This window comes from Tupaia chinensis, unplaced genomic scaffold, assembly GCF_000334495.1.
Source record: "Tupaia chinensis unplaced genomic scaffold, TupChi_1.0 Scaffold138490_1, whole genome shotgun sequence".
In the NCBI taxonomy this organism is placed as follows: Eukaryota; Metazoa; Chordata; class Mammalia; order Scandentia; family Tupaiidae; genus Tupaia; species Tupaia belangeri.
Window position 1 is genome coordinate 1,631,412 of NW_006198386.1, and position 9,296 is coordinate 1,640,707.

General features: G+C 39.3%; 1 pseudogene; it reads right to left on the reverse strand.

Annotated features, from left to right (window-relative positions):
• Nucleotides 1-1,118: 1,118 nt before the first annotated feature.
• Nucleotides 1,119-1,441, reverse strand: LOC106736316 (ATP synthase-coupling factor 6, mitochondrial pseudogene; annotated as a pseudogene).
• Between the last annotated feature and the right edge of the window lie 7,855 nt (nucleotides 1,442-9,296).

The window sequence follows — 9,296 nt, forward strand, 5'->3', positions numbered from 1 at the left end:
CCTCCCAGCATCCCAGTGATGACCCAAAGAACACGATGCCCTTAGCTACACCATTGTATAACCTAATCGATACGAAGATGAATACGGGGATCAAGGAAGCTTCTCAATGTCCTAATTATTTATCAAGAAGCAAGAGAAAAATAGTGGCAAGGAAGTTTGGTCCTGAAGCAGAAAGAATAGGTCACCTCTTACTCCTGTTGTTTTTGTTTCATTTTGTTCCCTTTCATTCTTTTTTGTGCAATTTCCCAGGAATTAATCTCCCTCTCTCTCTCTCTTTTTAACCTCAAAGAGCTAGCTTTTAGACTAGGAAATGTGATCTCTTCCTATTTTTAATTCCTTGTTTTCTGTTTTAATAGGTACGATGTGCTCTTCCTTATGTTCTTCGGATGTATTTTAATAACTATTTCAATTAAAGAAGAGTTTACATTTTTCTCAGCAGGTTAGGTTGTACATTTGCCATTGAACATAGTCTTCATCACCTGTGTGATAAAAGACAATGTACTATGCTCGCATCGTAAAATCTAGGGTTGCGTTTCTATTCTCCTGTACTTTCAGCCATCCTTTAAAAGAATGTTTTTTTCTCATTGATTTCTGGCAAACATGTTTTCTAGCATTATTGATTTTTGATAAAAAGCTGTACCTGGTCTGTTTTCTGATTTGCAGTTATTCAGTGGTTTTCGAACTTTCATATGCATATATAAGGACCCATAAACTTGTCAAAACCTGAAATTAAATATGAATTTATTTTGGTGCAAAAAATGTTGAAAACCATGCAAAGCTATTTTTTTATGACATGATCACCAAATAATGTATTTGGAATCAGAATTAAAAGAACATTTGGGGGTCCACAGGTGGCATGGTGGTTAAAGGCTCTGGATTCCTACATGGCCAGTCATGGTTCAACTCCCAGACCTGATGACTTGCTTTCTCACTTTCCTTTTCTCTTGCTCTCTCTCTATCTCTCTCTGATCAGATTAAAAAAAAATAACAACAAATAGAATTAAATAAATATTTAAAAAAGAACGTTTGACAGTTGTGAAATGTATGTTTATTCTGATACTTCTGTAGTTGTACAACTGGCTCATAACAAGTTGCTGGAATAATTTTATTTTATTTCTTCAGGACAGGGGTATATCAGTGATGTCAAATTTGGGATCTTCAAACCTGAAGCTAGGGAGTGTGTTCATGTCTGCTTTACCAGACATTTGCTTAAGCTTAAAAAGCTCCCTCTCCAGATCTTGCTGATATCGGGGTCGGAACCCACAGGTCCTCCAGACATCTGTCACTTAGATTTGAATTCTCTAATCTTGTCCACAAAAACGTTCTGTACGGAATCGAGCTCCTTATTAAATGCCACGGCTGTCACACCAATGTTCCTCTGCAAATGGACTAAGACTGCAGACTGAAGGACGGAGACCCTGAAGAACCTCTGAGAAACCATGTTGAGTCTTTGCTACTTGCACTCAGCACCGAGCTGACAGGGACACTGCCACCACCATTCTCCAGAAACTTTTTTTTTTTTAAGAGAGATTTTTGCTACAGAGCATGTGCACCTCTCCAAAAAAAAAGGGGTGGGGGAATCAAGGGGGAAAAGAAAGAATCAAAACATTTAAGGTACACAAAAATGGAGAATTATCTTTTTTTTTTTTTTTTTTGAGAGGTTTTTGCCATAGGCTGTGTGCCCTTGCCCAACAAAAGACAGAGACAGAAAGTGAGAAATCACCCCCCAGGGGGGATGGCCACACCACAATCCCTACTCCTCCATCCTCCTCCCGGGATCTTGGGCACACATGCACACACACCCAGCATGAGTTCAAGCCACCAGATCCAGGACTTGAACTGCGGTCGACTACATGGAAGTCCAGTGACATAGCCATTATGCCAACTGCTTGCCCTGAGAATTATCTTTTGATTATAATGAGTATGATAATATCTTTTACTGGACTAATATGCAGTGTATTCATGCTACGAAAGTTCATTTTGCATGCTGGAATGCTCTACAGTGATTGTATAGAAAAAGAATAAAATACATATATATTTTTAATTGCATTTGTTTGCAATCTAACCATCACAGTATCATATATTTTTAGTCATCCTCCTGTTGATGGATATTTGAGTTGTTTGCAGTTGTTAGCTCTTTTGAACAATGCTGTTTGAAAGAGTCATGTCACATCTCATGGGACACATATGTTTAGGATTCATAAATATTTAACTTCACAATCTTTAACATAGTTTTGCAAAGTAGTTATACTAACAAATATTCCCACCAGAAGTATGTGTGTTTTATTCAGAGTCCTTGATTTTTACCAATGTAGCGGTACGAAATGATATCTCTTTGGGATCTTCATTACCATTTACAAGATAAAACTAAGATAAATGCTTTTCATATTTAATATAATATGCTCTTACTCTGCTCTGAAATTCCTGTTTGTCTTTTGTCTATGTACTTATTAAGAATGTTTATCTTGGGATCAGCAGATGGTGCAATGGTTACGTCACTAGACTCCCATGTAGTCAACCATGGTTCGAGTCCCGTACCCTGCGGCTTAAAACTCACTCCGGGTGCATGTGTGTACATGCCCAAGATCCTGAGAGGAGAGTGGAGGAGAATGGAGGAGATGGAATTAACAGTGTAGCCATCTCCCCAGAGGAGTAATTTCTGGCCTTCTGTCTCTCTGTCTCTCCAGTGAGCGCACACATCCTATAGTAAATATCTACCAAAACAAATAAGAATGTTTATCTTTTATTTTTATTTGGAAGAGTTTTTTTATATATCCTAAAATCGAGCATTTGCTGGTTATATGGTTACAAATATCTTTTAGTTTCTAGTTTATCTCTTTAATTTTTTTAAGTTTATTAATTTTTTTTTCAATGAATGTGCACCCCTTCCCAATAGGATCTTCATTCCACAATCTACTCCCAGACCCAGCCAGCTGAGATCATAAGCTTGCGTGCATTTGCCTCTCATATACAAGGAAAATTGGGATGCAAACCTGAAAGCTTTCCAAATGGTTTCAGCATTGGACAACCTTGTTTTACCACTGTCCCACTGTGGCTGGCTTCTAAGTTTTTAATGGTGCATTCATAGAGAAAAATTCCTAATTGTCAAGATCAAATGTCTGGGGACAGAGCAATGATACTTCACAACAAGGGGTTCCTCATTTGTGTAAGTGATTTCTATTCCATCAATGCGCACCTTAAACTTGAAACTTACGCAAGCGGTTCTGCCCTAACACCTGTCCAACACCTGCATGATAGTCATTGTCATAAACTAGGTTCACTTAGCGTTTCCTCAGGTTGACCGTGAGCTCCTTCAGATGAGAAATGTGTAATTTCCTTATCTATAATATTGAAATAAAAAAGAATTCCTTTCTTATACTCAGTTTGCCCTGAGGATCAAATGACTAATTGGCTGTAAACATATTTTTTTGTTTTGTTTTATTACGTTGTATTAAAATGTTATATCATATTTACAATAGAATACTCTAATGATTCCTGGTTGGTCTAACCAGGAAGTACACGGAGACCATAAAGCCCGTGCTTCGTCAACTCTATCACGATTCAAAACACCTAGGAATGCCTTCATTAAGCCACCCTAAGCCTGGCTTGTATTAAATTTCTGCCTAAGTAATTCAAGTCTTCCTTTTTCCCATATACAGCATTGCTATGACGTGCTTTTCTTCCATAAAAAATGGAAAGAAAGGAAGAAATCTGATGGGAAAAAGTCAGGGGTGCTGGAGGAAGCTGAGGTGTTTGTCTGTAAGACATACACTTCCGCATACCTCCTCTCCCAGAGCCAGTGCTAGTTTTAACCTAAGAAAGTCACACTCATCCTTCTTGTGATCTGCAGTCCTGGCTTGGGTGTGATTTTTCAGGCAGGAACCTATTTGGTGAGAACAGGGACAAGTTCATGAATACAGAACCAAGCTGCTGAGAGCAGCAAGTGGCATGGTGGTTAAGACGTTGGATTTCCCCAATGGACTACTGCGGTTCAAGTCCCCAGACCTGGTGGTTTGAAAAAATCACACCAGACATGTGTGGATGATTTCTCACTTTCCCTCTCACTGTCTCTCTCTCTCTGGCAAGCACATATGTCCTACAGAAAAAAAGAAAAAAGAAGAAGATGAAGCTCATTGTTCCCTGGGGTAATTGAACTCACAGCCTTCTCCTTATACCAGACTGTAATCAACTGAGTGGCCGAGTGGGGGTGGTAGGGGGATGTATCCTTTGGTACAGGGACAGAGATATTAAGGAACAGGGTGTCCCAAGTTTACCCAGGAAACTCTCTAAGCAGTTGACTTTTTCAGAAAGCCATTGTATGCATGGATGCGGTGGCCTGACTCTCCCAACTGGACATGAATTTTCTGAAATTCTTCCCAGATCTTTGCCCATTTCCCTCCCCTTGTCATTCATTATTTTATTTCCTTTAGGTTTGATTAAATACTCTGTTCTGTTAACAGAACAAAATTAATGATTCAAATGTACAAGGAACCAAATTAATCTCTCTTGACCTTTCTAATAGGAAGTGTAATCTTTTGTGGCTGAAAAAAAAAAAAAGAGAGAGAGAGAGAGAACTTTGTACAAACGGAGGTGAAGCATGATTAAAGAATTCTTGGGTAACGTGAATCTATGCCACACATTATTTTCCCAGTTAGAGGTTTGATCACTTCAGGAAATATTGCTACAACTTTTTTCTTTCTTTTTCTTTTTTTTTTTTTTTGATCCTTTCCTTAAAGGTAATTTTGGAACCATTAGGGTTTGGAAGAGATAGAAAACAAACAAACAAACAAACTCTATACCTTATAATGGAAGGTGCTATTTTACTTTTAGATCATTGTCACATAGACGTTTTCAGCCCTGCAGAAACGCGTGAGTCGTAGCAGGTACAAGTTTTACATACTTGGTTAATTAGCAATTCTTACCAAACCAAGTGTATCATTTCTCTTTAGAATCCTACATGGCCTCGATTAGACATATTTACGGGAAAAGTCAATGGATAAGACATTAGAGGCCAACCTCAAAGTCAGAACAGAGCAACCGTAGACCTTAGAGAAGTGCTTTATTAGCCAGGAATTGGTTGGTTATTGATCCTGGTCTGTGTCTCTGGTCACAACAGCACTTACCCTAATTTTTCTAGTGTAAATATAAGTAAATTTGAATGGGTGTTGCTGAAAACAATCTGTAAATCTACATTTTGTGGTTTGGGTTGTAATTGTAGTTACTGGAAGGTTCAATATCTGGGGCATGTTGAGGAGACAAGGCTGTGGCCTGGCACCCTGCTATCTGCTAATACCTCCTGAAGCACTTTCTCAAGGGCTATTAAAGCAACTCTGGCTCTCTCTGCTCAGAAGATCAGAAACCACATGGGTACTCAGCTGAAGGGAACTGGGGGCAGGGGATGCATATTGTCAGAAGACATGTGCATTTAACTTAGACTTCTTTTATTTTCCCTCCTGAGGTCAACCAAGCAATTAAGGAAGAAAGATCTGACCAGTTTCCCTGCTTTCTTGAAGGTAAACAATAATAAATTCACATTTGTTGCAACACAATCATTCCCTCTGCTTTTAGCCTTCCTTTTCCCTTCCTTTTTCAGTCCCTCCCCCATCTTAGATTTGATTTGAGAGACTCTCCAACAAACACGATTCTCATCACCATCTCAGTTCTTCTCATCATACTGGGAAACACCTCCCTTTAACAGAAAATGCTACAGGGTTAATGAGGGTTAATGGGTATTGTATTTCACCTGGATTTGGCCAACAAATTTTGAGCAAAGATGGAGGGGGGAGTGGAAATGGCTTCCCTGATGATGAAACGCACACAGAGAGCATCGAGGAAATCTCCCCATTGGATTTTCATGCTTAAAATGTGGATTTCCTTAAGTTCAAATATTTGGAATGACTAGCACCGAGGTATTTTATTCTTTTCAAAGGACTTTATACCTTTAACTTAAGTTGTTTCGGCAAACAGAAAAAGAAAAAGGCATGTAGAAACTAAAGTGAATTAAAATCTGTGACAAACATGTACACGCTCACACACCAACTGATACTAGGAATCTTCTGAAGAAAAAGAATGATAAAGATGGATCTTAGGAATCTCATATAGCAGCTACCTGGATGAAAAGTGGTCTACTTCTGTTAAGTGTTTTTTGTTTGTTTGTTTGTTTGTTTGTTTGTTTGTGTGCTTGCTGGAGAGAGAGAGAGAGAGAGAGAGATGACAGAGGGAAAGTGAGAAATCACCCCCTGGGGGGATGGCCACACTGCAATCCCTTCTCCTCCATTCTCTTCCTGGGATCTTTGGCACACATACGCATGCACCAAGCATGATTTTCATGCCACTGGGTCCAGGACTTGAACCACACGGTCAGTGATGTGGGAATCCAAAGACATAACTGCTATGCCATCTGCAGGTACCATTTTAAGTGACTGTGTTCTTCAGAGGCAACTGGAACTTTAGGTAAGGTCTGCTGTATGCTTTTTTAAAAAATGGTTTAATTTCATTAATTATTATTATTATTTTAGTTTAAATGGGGGAGGGGGAGGGATGAGAAAACAAGTCTCCAGTTCTGGTACTCAAACCATGGTTGCCCATGTGGGAGTAAATGGGTAAATGACTTGGACAAACACTTCATCGAATAAGATACATATGGAAAATGTTCAACATTAGTAATCACTAGGGGCATTTAAATGAAAACTTTAAAAAGGTACCGCTGTCTACCTACTAGGATGGGTAAACTTAAAAAACCCATATCGTGATAGTTAATGAAAATTGAGATAAACAAACTAATACATTACTGGTGGCAAAATAAATTGGTATAACCACTTGGAAAATAAATTGGGACAGTTTCACAGAAACTCAAACATACACCTGCCATATGATCTAGCCATTCTACTGCTAGGTATTTGCCCAAGAGAAACAAAAGCATATGTTCAAACAAACACTTGTTCGTAAATGTTCATAGCACATTTTTTTTTGTAATAACCAAAAACTAGAAATATCCCAAATGTTCATCAACAGATAAATACATAAACAACTGGTGATGTTCAATATAACAGGAGGCTACTCAGCAATAAAAGGTATGAATTATTGACACACGACGACGTGGATGAACCTTGAAATAAATACATGGGGTAAAAAAAGTCTGGGCCCTCCCCCAAAGTGCAGGCTATCTGATTCCACTTCTATAATATAATTCTAAGAAAGGAAAATAAACATAGAGGGACAGAAAGTAGATCAGTGGGTGCATGGGGACAGAGGGAAGGATTACTTAAAGGGTAAAAGGGAACATTTGCAGGTAATAGGTGGGTTTATTATCTTGGTTATTGCAACGGTTTCATGGTTATGTACATATGTCAAAAGTTATCAAATTGCACATTTTAAATCTATGCCGTTTATTGTGTGTTAATTACACCTCGATAATGCTATTTAACGAAATAAGGAGAACACTCCATCTGTTGTGTTGGCCCCCAGTGTTGAAAAATGAGCAGAGCAAGGTCAGATCTCCTTCAAAAAAAAAAAGCAGCTCTCTAGGCAGATCTCAAAGCAAGGACTTGGGGTTTGGGGACAACCAGGGCATACAGGTTACTGAATCTGGGTATAAGGTGAGGGTAGGCGATCACTGTGTTACTAGATCCAGGAGACAAGGTCAGGTGCCCTGGTGATGGGCTCCTGAACCAAGGCTTCTAGACTTTGTCATGAGAACGGGATTATTCTGACAGCTAGGCATAGGTTGGATTCGAAGGAGAGAAACCAAGAGTCCCAGTCATGCACCAAGTAAGGCTGAAGAGGCAGAACTCCAGCCTTCCAGTCCAGGTATCGGTCCACCATCCTGGCGCACACATGAACTTCAAAATGCCTCGCTGCAGCTCAGTGTCCCGTAAGGCATCCATGCATGGTTCTAAGGGTTTCCTCCCATTCTCTCTCCTTAAGGTTTTCCCTGAAACTGCCCTAGACTCATGTGGATAAGGTCAGTTTTTAACATTTTTCCTAGTCCACTCATAAATGAATTCACATGTTGAAAAACATGCTTCTGCTGTGCTAAGGATCTGTGCTAAGATACATATGAAATGATGCTGGCGGAAATAGAGATCAAAGGGGTGAGAGGGGGTTCCCCAGAAGAAAAAACATGGAGGCCAAACCATGTGCATATCCGAGCCACACTACTCCTCTCCCAGGAATGCTCCCCCTCACTTCCAACCATAGGTCACTACCACAGGTATCTCATGTCTTTTACCTCCTGACCTTTGTGTTTACTCATTGGTGAGCTGAACTTTCACATACACACACACACACACCTATTCTTTATGTTCATGTGGTTAAAAATCGGTTTGCAAAATTCACTCATTGCACGTGTTATAGTTGAGCTGGAAGATTTTTACTGGTCGAAGTTATACCCTTTCATTCTTATTTGCCCCTTGAAGAGTCTGTTCCCCTAAATGAGGTCATCTAGAGAGAGTGGATCCAGTGAAACCAGACTGGTTACGTAACCCTCAGATTAAGCAGAGCCCGGGTCTTCCAGAATTAACATTTTCACCTCTTGTGTGTAGCATACCTGTTGTTTACATAAAGACCATAGAACTCACAGCTCACTATGAATACAGAGATTCTACTAAAGACATCTGACAAATTGACCAATGTATGGCCATAAAGTTGATTACCACAGATCAAAGGAGGAAAAGTTATAAAAGCCAGGTAAAGGCCATCAATGGGAGAATGTTCAATCAATTATGCTTTATCTGTCCACCGGTGTACCAGAAAGATAATAATCAATATGATCTAGATCTACTTCATTGGCAAAGAACAATCCTTACAGCACACAGTGAAATATTACAAATTTATAAATATGGACTCGTCTTATTCTTGACCACGCAGAGTATGTATGTCTACGTGAACATTTTAATTTTCTATCTTTGGGTGGTGAGATTATAGGTGATGTTTATATTTTATAGTTTCATATTTTATAATTTATGTATTTCTAGAAAAGAGCAGGCATTACTTTTATCGTTATTCTTTCTACTTGGGCTAAAATATGCCGTTCATTTCTTAGCATTGGCCTTGGCTGTAAGCCAGGAACTGCGTTCTCAGGATGTGGGTAGAGGGAATGGCTCTTTCCTGTGTAGCTGATGGTTATGACCCCTAACCCCATCCTTGATTAACACTGAGATCAACTGACTGATTTTAACATGTGACATTTCATACTGATGGTTAGAGCGATCTTTTAAACCATTCTCAAAGTCGGTCATGTGGACCAAAACAGTATTAATCTCCAAAATGAATGGTGTTCCTACTTACTGCCAACT